The sequence below is a fragment of the Rattus norvegicus genome, chromosome 1, assembly GCF_021556685.1.
Source record: "Rattus norvegicus strain SHRSP/BbbUtx chromosome 1, alternate assembly SHRSP_T2T, whole genome shotgun sequence".
Taxonomy (NCBI): domain Eukaryota; kingdom Metazoa; phylum Chordata; class Mammalia; order Rodentia; family Muridae; genus Rattus; species Rattus norvegicus.
The window spans coordinates 45,932,190-45,948,170 of NC_141534.1; the positions used below are offsets into that span (position 1 = coordinate 45,932,190).

General features: G+C 47.4%; 1 protein-coding gene across 2 annotated transcripts in view; it reads left to right on the top strand.

Annotated features, from left to right (window-relative positions):
- Window positions 1-238: 238 nt before the first annotated feature.
- Window positions 239-15,981, top strand: part of Tiam2 (TIAM Rac1 associated GEF 2) — a 201,317-nt gene continuing 185,574 nt past the window's right edge. Inside the window, exon 1 of one of the 2 annotated variants that reach the window (NM_001427474.1) lies at window positions 239-431. The gene's annotated coding sequence lies outside the window, so the exon portion shown is untranslated. The remainder of the gene's footprint in view (window positions 432-15,981) is intronic. The other variant, XM_087653111.1, reaches the window with a different exon arrangement.

Sequence of the window (15,981 nt, forward strand, 5' to 3'; positions counted from 1 at the left end):
CCAGGATCGCGCGCGCTTCGCAGTTTGCGGTCTGGGCCACAGTAACTGGCTGGCTCCAAGCTGAGAGTTGTTTTGGTAACTGGGGATGTAATGTGTCCATGGAGTCAGTCCAGCAAGAGAAGGGGGTCGGGGCCGGGAGGCGTGGCGTGGTTCCGGAGGCTGGCGGCGAATCTCTGAGGGAGGGGCGTGTCAAGGGCGTGTCCGGGCGGGGCGGGGCGGGGCGGGGCGAGCGGCGCGTAGAAAGGTGTGGCCGCCGATCGGGCTTCACTGGAGCAGTGCGGAGCTAGAGAAACCTTGACCTTCGCGGGCTCAGCGAGCGGAGAACAAAGTGACGGAGAAAACTTTCCGGAGTGTGCCCTGTGTCCCGCGGGGCCTCGCTACGGGTCGCAGAGCGGGGCTTGACCGGTCCTCTGTGTTGGGACTTGGACGAGGTAAGGGCGCCGCAGGCGGGGACGCCGGCGAGGGCGCCGCTCCGCGGCTGGGTTGTCTCGCATGGTCTACCGGGGTCCTGCTATGGGGTGCTGCAAGCACAGTCCCAGCTTCCACCAGTGGGCCAGGCTCATCCCTCCTCCCCGCCGGCTGCAGAGGCAATTAGGGGCGCGGCGGGGCCACTTTGCTCCGTCCGGGAGGGTGGCAGTCCTCAGCGGCTTCGTGTTCTCTCTTGTCCAGCTTGGCTCAGGGCAGAATCCCTTTCCAGAAGACTCAGAAGTGAGGTCTTGCCCTGCCCCACGCGTGGCACGAATACAATTAGGGTTCAACTGTGCCATCCAGGTTTGGAGGTGGCGGCGCAGTCCATCCCCATCAGCTCCCATCTCCTTGCGCCCAGGGGAGAAGGGCGTAGCAGGGAGAAGGTGAGCATTCTGGGCTTGGCCATCGGGATGGGGAGCGGCGAAGATCGCTCTCACTGCGACCACCCAGACCCGTGCGGCTCCCCGCCGGCTGCGGTGCCAAGTTTCTGTGAAAGCCGACAACACTGTGTCCCTGATGGATCGTATTTACCACAAACAGTTCAGGGAGAAAAGGGTCCATTCTTCAGCAGCAAAGTGTAGCGAATAGAATTGCGCGAGGAGTTTTTATCTCTGAGACCGGAAATTTAATATGGACGTGCTGCTTCCATGGCCTTCCTTACTTAAAAAAAGAAAGAAAGAAAGAGAGAGAGAAAGAAAGAAAGAAAAGAAAGATAGGGTAACTTTATATTATGGATGGGAGAAGCTGCTTGATAGCGAAGATAATTCCATTCAGGGGAAGTTTTCCTGCAGTTTTCCGAAGCTGCTGGAAGAGAAGCCGCTAGGTGACATTCCCAGGTAGACTCGGTGTGCTACAAGTGTACACTCCTGGTGCGGAGCGCCAAGATTCTCGCCTTCTACCTTTTAGGTACGAACCTCATTTAACACATAACACCTGATGTCTCCAATTCAAGATTGAAAACAATGTCTTTAAGAGCTTTATTGAAATGACTTACACGTTTCTTTTTTTTTTTCTTTTTCTTTTTTTTTTTTTTTTTGGTTCTTTTTTTCGGAGCTGGGGACGACTTACACGTTTCTTAAAGGTACAGATCATGTGCTGGGAGTAAGGAGTACCGCCTGCGCCTGCGTAGCCAACGAGTGCACGTGTGCTTTTTCAACCACTTTCCTGTCTTTCTCTTTTCCTCCTTCCTTCCCTCCCTCCCTCCCTTCTTTCTTTCTTTTATGCTTTAAGTTGTAGTTTTAGCTGCACACATATTTAATCTAGCAGATCTCTGAGTTCGAGGCCATCCAAGACTACACAATGAGACCTGTTTCAAAAAACAAACAAACAAACAAACAAAAAAAGGAATAAGAAAAGAACTAGGGGTGGGGTGGGGTGGGCAGGGCAGGCCAGGTGGTACTGGAGAAATGGCCCAGTGGTTAGGAGCTCATAACTGTTTTTGCATAGAACCTGAGTGTGATTCCTACAGCCTCATGTTAGGCAGTTCACAACTGTCTGTATCTCCAGCTCCAGGTGACCCGATTCCCTTCTGACCTCTTGCTCCTCCTACACACACACACACACACACACACACACACACACACTTGCACACTCACACACTCACACACACTCACACCCACACTCACACCCACTCACACACCCACACTCACACCCACTCACACACACACTCACACACACTCACACACACACACACTCACACACACTCACACACTCACACACACTCACACATACACTCTCTCACACACACACAGTCTCACTCACACACACACCCACACCCACACACCCACACACACTCACACACTCACTCACACACACTCACTCACACACACTCACACACACTCACACACACTCACACACACTCACACACACTCTCACACACACTCACACACACTCTCACACACACTCACACACACACTCACTCACACACACTCACTCACACACACTCACACACACTCTCACACACACACTCACACACACACTCACTCACACACACACTCACACACACACACTAGTGAAAAAGTAGATGGCTTTAAAAAAGATTATCATATTTTTAAAAACCCAAAAAAGTCTAATATTAAGATTAATTTTAAAAAGCACATTTTCAGATCATTGACACCCCCACCCCCAGTTGAAAGGAAAATAGAAACCTGTTGCTTTAGGGTGGCAAAGGTCTTTTTTTTTTTTCTTTTCTTTTTTTTCGGGGCTGGGTACCGAACCCAGGACCTTGCGCTTCCTAGGCAAGCGCTCTACCACTGAGCCAAATCCCCAACCCCATGCAAAGGTCTTTTTTGATGGGTAGAAAAAAAATAATGGTGAGGTATATCTGAAAAGGAGTTTGCTATTTACAGTAGCCAAGCAATCTCCAACAGGGCCCCCTCTTCCACGTCTAACATCCCATAAAAGGTATGAGAGGGTGAGGCATGGTAGGGCACTCCTGTAGTTCCAGTATTCAGGAAGCTGAGGCAGGAGGATGCTTTGGTGTAGGTCTGCCTGGGCTACATAGCAAAGCCAAGCCTTAACCCATGATCATGCACAACATGGTGGCACACACTAGCTCCTAGCACTTGGGTGGCGGCAGAGGTAGGTGAGTCTCTGTGAGTTCAAGATTAGCCAGAGCCACAGAGAGCTCATTACAACCAAAAAGAGGCAGCGACAAACCCAGTCCACAAAGCCAGGCCCTAAACCATGTCAGGTTCTTGATAATGAGGCCCCGCCAGCCTTTGCTTCCTCCTCCCCCTCCTCTCTCAGGAGTGCAGGCAGACTGGCTGCTCCAGACACGTCCCACTGCAACTTGTCATTTCCAGGCCATTATCTGGAAGGAACCAGCATTCTGCTTACACAGTTCTTACTCTCTCCTCCATCTGTTGATTACTCACACATCCATCATGTGTCAGTCAAATATCTTCGCCAGGATGGTTCCTTTTCCACGTCCCCTGGCAAGCTGACATCTTCTCGTCTAGTTGTCAGTACCTGTACTAGGCCACAGTTTAAACCCATGCATTTTGTCATGTCAACCGTGCACGGTCCCCATGTGCGTGTTTGCTCGTTGTACAAGGTAAACCTTACCCACGGGTGAGCAGAGTCTAAAATCAATTCACACTCAATTTGCCAAGCCCCAGGTTTACACTGGGAGAAGACTCCTCTTGTAATTCACTAAAAGGCACAATGTGGGTCACTGCCCAGGCCCCGCCCTACTTCTATAGTCACCACAGATCACTGCAAATCAGTGTTTCTGGGCAAGTGGGAAAAGTGAGTATATATCTAATAAGCACCACAAAGAAACACTTTGGGACAGATTTTCTTTTTTTCTGTAGGGGTATAGAAATGCACTTTGTCCAGTGTTTATGTCTGGCTGTTCAAGTGATGCTCAGACATATGTCTTTGAAGACTATGGAAGGATCCATAGGCAGGCGTCAACCTTGTAGCATGTGACTTCCTCAGCCAATCAGCCTTGCAGCACGTGGCTGTCTCCCACCAATCAGCTGTGTATCACGTGACTGTCTTTAGCCAACCACCTTTCCAGGCACCCAAGTTTTCATGTCTGTTCATGATTTGGGGAGAAATTTGTTGCAAGACTTAGAAGTTAAGGCTGGGCGAGACATCACTTTTGTAAATATGGGCCAATAAATAGGATTAAAGTGTATTTTATATGGGGCAATTTTGGAAGTCACCTCAAAGTGATGCATCACAGAAGTAAAGAGGCAGTAAGAAGAGCGTCTTGCCTGATTTATTTAGTGCCCACAGTGGGATGATTTAGCACCACGCTCTGTTCATACAGATTCAGACGTATGGGCAGTTTGCAGTAGAATCTTACCAACACTCCAGGTTTGCAGTTAACACATCGATTTGTGGGATAATTGATAGAAGCCTTTGTTCAAGCTACAAGAGGCACAGGGATCATCTTATAAACGTATGAAACTGTGCTGTGCTGTGCTGTATATATGTGGTAGCTGTCACTGTGGCCATCTGGCTAAATGGAATCTTGTATTTTATGGGATTCTTCACATTGAAATAACGTTAAAGATAACACACACCATTCTCTCATTTTGTGGATAAAGAAACTGAGTGCCAGGAACTTGTCCCAGTCAACAAGTTCCTAAAGGGACACAGCCCTGGTGAGCTCTCAGCTTACTGGCTTCTGGTTTGTCACTTTGTTTATCCAAGCTCCTGTATGAACAGCAAGCATTCTCTACTTTCTGTCCTTGGCTTATCAGGGGCATTTTGGAAGTGTAGACCAAGTCTTAAGATTTCAGGACAAGGACCATGGCCAGCACCAAATGTCCGCTGCTGCCAACTGTCTCCTGAATGGAGGGACAGATGTGTGAGTGGGCTACAGGATAGGAAGCAAGCTACAGTTCTCTGGAATTGACAGCAGTGGGTGGAATTTGGCCTTTGTCTAGTAAAATGCACAGGATGCACACAGGTGAGATGTCTGTCTGTCTACATTGGACTATACTGGATGGATTATTTTCTAGAAAGGAGCCAGAAGTTGGGACTACAAGGCACATAGGAGAAAGTCTGGTCCTGAGGGTCCATGTTTGACAACCTTAGTCCTTCCTTGAGTGTTCTCATTGACGTGTCAGTTGTAAGAAGGTTCACACAAGACCGCAAGCGTGAAAGCATTTTGCAAACATTGGGACAAGACTCAGGGAAACTGCAGCATTGTGAATAAAGAGAAACAAGGCGGTGTGGGCTGACGGGGGTCGGGGTGGGGGAGAGCATACCACACCCAGTTCTCCTTCAGCATTGAACAGGGGTTGAGTGCAGTGCCACAGTGTGTTATTCAACCTTGTTAAGCCGCAAACATGAGCTGCGTAAGAGAACTTCAGGTGCTCGGTAGGGAGCACCAGTGAGCAGTGCCAGCCCAGAGCCAATGGTTATGCTTGGGGAGGAGAGAGAGGTCAGATTTGCATGCTGAAAGGTCCCTTTGGAGATAATCTGCAGTGTTTTTGGAGAGGCAAGACTGCCAGTGAGGTCAGTTTCCAGTAGTATGATCCACGGAGGTCTGATGACAGACAAGGAGGGAGAGGCCAGAACTATTGAGGTAAAATGAACTCAGAGGGCAGGGAGGAAGACATCCTGCAGAAAAATAGTATCTGGGTTGCTCACCTCCATCAGTCACAGAAGGCAGTGACCAGTGGATGGGCACCCAGGTTCACACTGTTATGAAATTGCCTAGAATAGATGCCCGGTGTAAGCAAATCAGAGAGTGATCACGGTGAAAGCTACCTACAATTTGGAAGCCGGATTTTGCATTATCACTGAACAGTGAACAGAAAGTGCCCAACCACAGTTGATGGAGGCCAGGAACAGCGGGCTCTTCCCATCTTGAGTCATGTGTGCCTGGCTCCGGCCAGCTCTCTCTGCCCTCGTCTTGCCGGGGATTGGCCTGTGTGGTTTCCCTTTATGAGGTCTGTAGCCGAGCGACGGAATCTGGCCCGCAGCATTGGTTATACTTTCCTGGTGTTGGGGTCTTTAAGAGTCACTATTACTGATCATGTGGAAGGAGGTTGCTGAAGGGCCTTTTGTCAACAGTTTGTGGACAGATCCTTAAAGAGGTGTGAGTTAAGGCTTCCCTCTGGCTTTAAAACAGACAGTCGAGCTCTAGCGCATTATTTAATTTCACTTTAAAATTCAGAGCTTTGCTCTGGTGCAGCATTCCTTTCCTATAGCTCGGGGGCCTAGGGATGTGACTGTTGGTAGGGTGCCTGCCTAGCCTGTGCGAAGCCCTGGGTTTGACAATACACACCTGTGGTCTCAGAAGTCTGGGGGTGGAGGCAGGAGGATGAGGAGATGAAGGCCATCCTTGTCTCTCTCAAAAAAACAAAACAAAGCAAACGCAATCTAACCTGCAAGGAACAGGGCCGTATTCGCTGTTCTCTCCCTTCCTCTCTCCTCTCTGCTGTCATTACGTTTCTTCTACTGGCTTGTCTTTCGTGCCCTTTCTGGTTCTCCATAAGACCATAGAGCCCAAGGAGAGGATGCCCTATGAGCACCCTGGGTACTTTTCTCACATGGTTTGAGTCTGTTACTATAGCACCCCGTGCTGTACTCCGTGGGTAACTTCCTATCACACAGGAACTAGTTTGCTTATTTTACTGGTGCATCCTTTCCACATAGAGCCCAGAACTTTTGAAAATGCTGGCAAAATGGTGGTGTCCATTTATGTGGTGTTGGCTGAACATACCTGACGAGATACCATCTCAACCAAGATCCAGAGAGCCTTTGTCAAATCTGAGCATGTATGTGTTTGCTTACATGTGTGCTAGGGTGCGCAAATGTACACATGCATGTGGAGGACAGAGGTTGATGTTAGACGTCTTCCTTACATCTCTACTTTTTAAAAATACTTTAAAAAATGGGTATTGCTGATTTGCATGGATGTATGCCTGTGTGAGGGTGTTGGTTCCTGGAGTTACAGATGGTTGTGAGCTGCCATGTGGGTGCTGGGAATTGAACTCAGGGCTTCTGGAAGAGCAACCAGTACTCTTAACCACTGAGCCATCTCTCCAGGCCCTCGACAGTTTTCATTTGTCTTTTTTTGATTCAGGGTCTCTCACTGAACCTAGAGCTTTCGAAATCAACCAGGCTGGTTGGTCAGTAACCTCCAAGGCTCCTCCTATGTCTGCCTTCCCAGTCTCAGATTATAGGCTCTCCTGGATGTGTGGCTATGCAACTCCCCCTCCCTTTTTTTCCATTCCAGGAAATTGAACTCATTTCTTCATGCTTGTATGGCAAGCACATTATCCATTGAGTGGTTTCCCGAGGTGTGAATCCCTGACTCTTTTAATGGTCCTTACCAATAGTAAAATGTCGACATTAAAAAGAAGAGTTACCCATTTTTGAAGTGTTGAGCAGTAGCAGTGTCCTTATCAAGCATCAGTAGGTCTGGATTCTAGTCTAGAATAGAATTTTCATTCATTTGACAGATTATGTTTTTTAACATTTAAAGGCCTTTTCTTCCTGAGGGGGAGATTAACCCAGCTCTTGAGAGATTTCCAGTGTTTTCTGGGCTACACAGTGAGATTGTCTCAACAACAAAAAAAGAAAAACATCTATCATGGGTGAGAGATGTGTCTTACGGACACTCCCTGGAGAGGGAGCAGGAAGGCACAGAGCCCACATCGCCTCCCCTGTACTTTTTTTGTGGTATCTGTGTGGAATGGCTTGCATAGGATTATGAAGATCCAACCACATAGGTGAGTTTGCAGAGCTGAGTGGTAGAGTTTGAGGTCATTACATTAGCTCAGCAGTAGGGCCTATAGGGAAAGATCAGCCTACAACACTAACGCTCATGGTTGATCTACGTCTAACAGAAGCTTTCGACCTTTTTTTAATGAGATATGTCTGGCCCCTAAGAAAAAGAATCTATATATTAATATAACTATATGATAATATAATCTATATATTAATATCACTGTTGACAGTGAGAGACGTTTAGAAATGTCTCCCTGAGGAACATGGCACTTTGTAGTAACTGAAGCCATTTTACCTCTTCAGTGAAGACCCCTTTTGGAAAGGACACCAGCAAGAGGAGGTTTGCTTTGCTTCAACTCCAGCTACCTGTGCAATTGGAGTTTTAAAAATTACCTACCTTAAAATTTGTTTAGAGAGGTTACTGTGTCTGGCTGTTGTTAGTCTCGTAAGTGTATGAAGACATTGGGCCTGGAACCAAGTCTGTTGTTGCTGGGGTCTCAATGTGTGTGGAGATGTCATTTCATGGCAGCATTTATTTTGTTTTTAAGCTCTCAGAATTTTGATGGCCTGGTAAATCTGAGGAGTTAGAAAATTCCCAAAAAACTGAGCTGACAGCCAACGCTGGGCACACTCAGAAAATCACTGAATGAGTGGGTGTTCATATATGCTACCTTCGGCACCGAAGAACACCTTGTGTGATTCCCATTGTCTAAAGGAAGCCCTCTACCCATTTATACAGCACATGAACCATTCTTGAATCATTTCAAAATATAATTTATAGGCTACAGCTACCCGTGTCCAGCAGATGTTACTACAAATTTTTGTAAACTATAGATAACATTGATAGTGTGATAGAATGTGTCTTGTTCACAGGTGCCATCCTGTATAACTTTAATGAAATCTATGTATTTTGGGCCAACAGATACTTTAGAAATTATCCAATTCAAACCATTTTTTAAGAAGGAAAACTTGTTTCTGGTTAAATGACTCCATTTAAGGTCAGGGAGATCGTTCAATCAGTAAAGAGCTCGCCATTCGATCAAGAGGGCCTGAGTTTGAATCCCTAGCACCCGTGTAAAAAGCTGTGCATGGGGGCCTGTGCTAACCCCAGTGCTGGGGTGGGAAGAGACAGGGGATCCCTGGGGCTCACTGTCCAGCCCACATGGCCAAATGAGAGAGCTTCAGGATCAGTGTGAGGTCTCAACAACCTAGGTGAAGAATAACTTTTGACCTCTATGTGCATGTAAATACATGTGAATATGTGCACATATACATTGTACACACACACACACACACACACACACACACACATGAGTCAACAGTCATGGATTCTTGCCTCTCTGACCAGTTACGAGTCACCGCGGGTCCTACAAAGTCCGACCACTCTCTGCTGGTGTGAGTCTCTCACTGAACCTGGAGCTAGAGCAGTGGCCAGAAAATTCTACAGTCTCTACCCCCACAGCACTGAGGTTTATAGGCACATGGGCAGCCATGGTGTGAGTCTGGGGTGTAGACTGTGGTCCATGTGTGGCCAGGGTTCTTACCCCCTGAGCTGTATCCCTAGTCCCTTCTTTATTTTGTTATTGTGCCCTATTGCTTGAGCGCTCTCTCTCCCTCTACTCTCCCTCCCCCTGTGTGTGCATGGGTACATGCTATCTTTTCACACATTCTCTTCTTCACTGTGACTTTGGGGACTGAATTCATGGTGTCAGGCTTGCACCCACCCACCTTTTTGGCCCCATACTGTCACTTTAATAAGGCAATTATTATTATGTGCAGATGAGTGTTTTGGCTGAATGCGTGTAAGGGCACTGCATGTATGCTTGGCTTCTGCCAAATCCAGGAGAAGCACCAGATCTTCTAGAATTGGAGTTACAGGTGGTCGTGAGATGCCATGTAGGTGTTGGGAACTGAACCCAGGTCCTCTGCAAGAGCAACAAGTATTCTTCTTTGCTGAGGCCTCTATCCTAATTTTTTTTCCCTTGAGATACAGTCTTACTATGTAGCCCAGGCTGGCCTCAAAACAAAACAACAACAACCAAAACAAAACAAAAAACAAACCAAAAAAAAAACCCTCCCAAAAGCCCCCCAAATCTTTTATTTCTTGCCATTGTTCTTGACTCTGTCCCATGGGTACTGAGGATTGGACTCAAGTCCTCATGTTTGCACAGCAAAGCTCTGTGCCCATTGAGCCCTCCTGCCCATGTACCCTAAGTGACAACTGGGAAGCTGAGGACTGTTTGTTTTTTGGTGCTGCCCAGCAGATGTGAGGCTGAACCCTTGGAGGCAACATAGCCGCACTGACGTTTGTGTACCCCACCCCCACCCCTCTTTGTAGTGCTCCTATGCCATGACTGCAGACGCATTTATGGTAGGAATGTGTGGTTGGTAGGAATTTAAGCCACATAGAGATCTCCATGACAACCTTAACATTTTTACCATTGCATTGGGGCAGCAAATCCATGAAACTATTGCAGCTCCCCTGTGACTCACAGGTGACAAGGTTTGTACTGGGTAACGTCCTCCCTGTCCTTTTCCCTTTCTGTCTCTGCCCCCACCTTCTTGTCCCCCATTCACTGCCTCCAGCTATGGCCACGTGGTCCAGGCTTGCCCTGAACCTCTCCATCCATCCCAGTGCTTCTGTGGCAAGCATACACTTGATGGGTTTGTTTTCTTAAACCTTGGGAAGAGCTACAAACACTGATTAAATTTAGAAACCGTCTCTGCAGGCCTTGTTAGTCATCGGTGATCCCTCTGACACATGAAATGATATCAAAAGGTTCCTGTTTTTAAGATGAGCCTGTCATTAAGGAGCTCGTGGGAACTGTAGGATTCGCACTGGTAGGGAAACCTTGAGGACAGGGCATCGTCTGGTGCGTGAATTCGTTTTCTCCCTTAGGCCCAAGCTGCAGAGCCACCGTGATCCTAAAGTGTCTCAAGTTTTGCATACCCTGATTTGTCACCCTTGTGACTCTCAGCTTTGTCTCCCATTAAAGTCATTGAGTATGAGGTTGGAATTTTGAAGCAGCCTGGACAGTTGCTTCAGCCCAGCTCTGCTCTGTGCTGAGGCCTAGTGACTAGCTCAGGGAGTTGAGTTGACCTACTTTTCCTCCTGGGAGGTGCGTCTCACAGTCGTTTGCCCTGGGCGGCGTATGTAACTCGAACATGTGCTAAGCATGATTTTAGTTCCATGGGGATAGCCCTCTGTTTTAATATCTTATCTGACCCGCACAACTCCATTTAATTGCAGCTGTTTTGATATTGGGCCAAGTCACTAAAAACTAGTGGACTCCCTGCGGGGGACAGTAAACTTTTGATGGCCATCCCAGTAAAAGTGGAATTCTTCTGCAAATAGATGCTTTTTTTTTTTTTTCAAGAATTCTTCTTGTAAAAAAGCACAGGGAAGTTGGCAGTCTTTGGGTGCTTTCGGGAGGGGTTGTGGTGAGTGCCAAATGGCATAGCTACTGTATGCTTGGAAAATGTTAACGAGAGGCTGGGCTCCTCTGAATGTGTGTCTTGGCCTTTCGAGATAGCTGCCATGTAGGAAGAACCATCTTTTAAAACCAAATGTAGACCTTGGTCATCCTCCAAGGGGAGTGTTGTAAATATATCCAGGCTGATACTCAGGGGTTTTCTTTGTAGAAAGAAAAGAGGGGGTGTTTAAATAGAACCATGAAGTGTTTGAGCAGGGCCCACAATTTTGAAGAGGTGCTCTTTTCTTCAAGACGAGGTTCCTGTAAACATTGTGTTTCTGGTCCCGTTTCTCTCTGTACCTCCCCCGTAGTGTGGAACCCCTCCCTTCAAGGCCATTTTGGGGGAGGGGTGGTGCTAGGACTAGAGACTGCTGTGTTGTACATGTTAGGCAAATAATCCTGCTGATGTCACTGTCCCCTTTACAGCCTTTCCAGAGAGGGATCATTAGCCTCCCTCTGACTCTCTCTGTCGCTCAAGCTGGCCTTGAACTTATAATCTTTTTGCCTTAGCCTGCCAGGCAGCTCAAATTATAATTCTGTGCAGGTAGGCCAGGCTGGTTTTGATTATTATTAATAATTTTTTTGAGACGGGTGTCATTCTTTGTGCTGCTTGGCTTTGACCTGTCCCCGTAGCCTCGGGGGTGTGATTGAACTTATGGCCTTCCTTCCTCAGCCTTCGCATTCTGGGAGAGCAGGTGTGACACCTGGCTCCGTGGCAGCATTTTTTTTTTCATCCTGTTTTTAGTGTGAGAGTTAACTAAGCCAAAGGCTGTTCACAAAGCAGGAAGGGAAGACGAATCTTATCATATTTTGATTTTCCCCCTCCTTCTACTGAGCTTCTGGTTGAAAGCAATCTTAGGAAAAACATTCTACTTTTGGGCTGGATGGGCTGAGATTAAAAACAGCCATAAACCAGACCCAGTTAATTCATGACTGTGATATGTATAAAGTTAGCTAGCGCAGTTTCTCTAGTGCTATTATAAATTCTTCTCACACACACTACCTTCCCACCCATCTTTAAAGTTCTTCCGTTGTAACATTCAGATGCCCCAAGGCATCAGAATCGTGAAGGACAGGAAGGGACAGTGTGAATTTGGATTCATTTTGGGGGCTGGTGGGGAGAGAATCAGGTTCCTCACCCAGCAGTTTGGTCTTCTGTGGGTTTTCTTCCTGCTTCCCACACATCTCCCTGGAGTGGATGACAGAACTTATCTGAGTCTGATATATTTGCTAGTGGTCATTGCTTCTGTGGGATGGCTGGGTTTGGGAGTCCACAGTTGTCTGAGGTCATCTGTGCTCTTGGACATGCCGTAGGTAATCCGGAAACCTTTTGTGGGCTTTGTCAGTGCTTAGGAAGTTTTACATTTCAGACCTGGGGTTTGAGGGTCCATGACACTTCCCTACGTGTGTCAGCTGTACCACGAGGCATGTTCACGTGCCTTTTCAGATGATGCTCTCCTATGCCATGGAGTGTGGACGTCGTATATGAACATATTGCAGCACAGATCTGGGACGGAGTCCCAGTGTGTCTGCCTCATTCCTCCCAGCTTGTTCTATGGAGGGGGAAGGGCTTAGAGCACATGTGTGTCTTCCACAGGCCATATGGAATCCTCAGCACTGTGCAACTCTGACAGCTGCTTGAATTATCTGTGACACCGCATCCCACCATCAGCCAGGGAGATGGATGGTTGACAGTTTCCATCAGAAGAGGTGGGGCTCTGAGTGCTGCTGGAGGAGTCCTCACAGCTTTTCACCGTGCTCACTAAAGGCACTTGGAAGCACGAGCATTGGGCTAGAGAGCATGTAGTTATGGCCACAGAGTCACACACACCTTCATATTCGTCCCCAGCCCATCCTAAAGCGTGACATGTCAGTGTATTGAAGTTCCCAGCAAGAACACTAAGAAGAAATGCATGTTTCCACCATGAACTAATGTCCACAAAGTCTGTTTGTACACCATTTTTACTAGTCATACCCATGCCCCATTTTTATAAATATCTGCCTTTCAAAAATATTTTTGTCCCTTCTTTTCTTTTTTTTTTTTCTTTTCTATTTTTCAGAGCTGGGGACTGAACCCAGGGCCTTGCGCTTGCTAGGCAAGTGCTCTACCACTGAGCTAAATCCCCAACCCCTCGTCCCTTCTTTTCTACACATTGATTGCTAAGCCAGAGTTTGTTCTCTCTGAGGTGTACTGACCTGGCCTTTTGCTTAATGTCCTCCCTCAGTTAAGCAGGCTAGAGTTTCTCTCAGAGCCACACCATATGCAGACTAAGTAGTTCTCTTCATTGTTCCTTCTGTAAGATTACTAGAGAGGAACTCTACTTTCTGTGTTGTCTTACCTGCTCCTCCTGAGGATGGAACCCAGGGTTGTACACATGCTCGGCGAATGCTCGGTCATGGAGCCCAGCCCTGCCCCGAACCCTGAAAGTTTTATTTAGTTTGCACTGTGACTTATTTTTCATTATTTCATTATTTCATTAAGGCAAGGAGAAAATGCTCTATATTGCTTTGCTGGGTTTTAATGCCAACTATTTATATGTGATCACGAGGTTCGTCATGAGATGGATAATGAATGAAACATGATTCTGTATGGATGGTGTGAGTGTAGGGTGCTCTTGTTCATGTGGTCTCCCACTGCTGTTCTTTTGTCTCTGGTGTTTGGTCATTTGATGTGTACCAGAATATGCTATTGTAGGTTCTTGGTATTCTATATTATGGGATATCTTCTGTAAATTTGTTTTTTTGTAACTGAAAGAAAGGCATTTCTTTGGCTGAGCAGGTCCAGAGTGACAGAGATGATTACAGTTAAGCATATGCTTGTTTTGTCTGCTCCTTCTCCATGACTCCTTCCCCCGTGAGCAAACCATCTGCCCTGCTCAGACCAAACAGGATGCTCTGCTGCCTTTCAAGAACAAGAGAGTTCTGAGTCAAGAAGTCAGAGGTGTAGACCAGAACAGAGCTTAGAAGTGTGGTTTAGAGCACTTGGGGAAAATGGGCTACCACACAAACACGAGGACCTGGGATTGGATCCTCAGAGTCCAAATAAAAAGTCAGACTTGTGCTTCTGTAACCTGGCTCTGTGGGGACGAGACAGAGGATCCCTGGACTTCACTGACCAGCCGGCCTAGATGAATTGATGAGCTGCAGTTCAATGAGAAACCCTGTCTCGAAATACCGAGTAGAGGGGAGCTGACCAGATGGCTGACAAAGTCAATGCCCCTCCATCAAATTTGATGACCCACTGATCCCTGGAACCCACATGGTAGAGGGTGTTGTCTGTAGTTTTAAAATTGCTACCACCTTGGCCCGAGATCGGGTATCACCCTGGCCCCTTCTGGCTTCCCTTTTGTACCAGCCTTTAGCTCTGGGAGGTGACCGTTCCACCAGCCCACTCCTGAGACTTTTGAACATGGGGATAAAAGACACTCTGGGTTCATTACTTTTAATTTGCCTTCTTGGCACAATTGCTGGGCGCTACTATCTCCTGCCTGGATGGCATACCCTTACCAACTTACTCTCTCTCTCTCCACCTGCCCTAAACTTCTACCTAGCCCCTGCCAAACATCCTTGGCCACCAGCCTGTCGCAGAGGCCACAGGTCCTAGCTGCCCCAGAGATCTTACACAATTGCTGGGTTCTTCTTCCTCCAAAGCATGGCAGAAAAGCCCCTCTTCCCTTCCCTGCTGCTCTTTCTCCACCTGGGACCCGGAAGTCCTGCTGTACCTTCCTGCCAGCAATTGGCTCCTGGCCTTCTTTATTGGCAAATCAAGAGCCAATTAGGGAACAGGACTTTAACAATAAAACCTCCCCTTACAGAGGGGAAGGACCAATTCCTATAATTTGTCTTATAACCTCCACATGTGTGTTGTGACACATACATGACCCCCTGCCCCCAATACATAAATGGAAACAAAAGAGTAAGACGGGGAAGAAAGAGGTAGACAACACTAGACAAATGCTTGACATTGAACTCTGACCTCCAAGTGAACATGCACCCACTGTGCATGCAGTGGCATGCACACATGTACACGCATATGAACACGGAAGTGTGATTCTGATGTCTGAGTATAGTTTTCCTTGTGAGAGCTAGGCACTGGGGTCCCATTGTAGAGATAAGTGTATATGGGAGCTTGAGGGACACACTGGGCTTTTACCCAGGGCCCAGTCATCTGTGCTAGGACTCTGTGCCCTGTGGGTGAGAGCCAAGTATGCACTGTTTGAACTGGCACTGGCTGGTTTGGGATTAGGAGCAGTAAATGCTGACACAGGGGTGGTCACTTGGGTGTCCTTGGTAATCTTGTGGCTTCTGTGCTTGAAGAATTGGAGGAGGAACCTGGAGAAATGGTTCTGTGTTTATGAGCTGTTCTTGCTGAGGACCCGAACTCAGTCCCTAGTACTTAGGTGGCTCACAACCACCTAAGCGCCAGCTCCATGGGATACAGCGCCCCCTTCTGGACTCCACAGATACCTGCTCTTACATGTGCACATACCTACTTACCCATCTACACACACACACACACACACACACACACACACACACACACACAGACTTTAGGTTTGGTCTGCGTAATTCTGAGGCATGGCTACAATCAAAACTGACCACAAGCAGTTAGGAATATGGCCCTCGGGAGAAGTCTTGAGGTGTAAAACTTTGGGAAGTCTGCATGGGAGTGGGGCATCCAAATAACATGAAGGGTGTGACATGAACCAAGTCATGTGCGGGTGCCCCGGGCTGCGGAGATAAGGATGGTTTTCCTCTTTCCTTCTTTCTATCTTCTGTCTGTCTGTCTGTCTGTCTATCTATCTATCTATCTATCTATCTATCTATCTATCTATCTATCTTT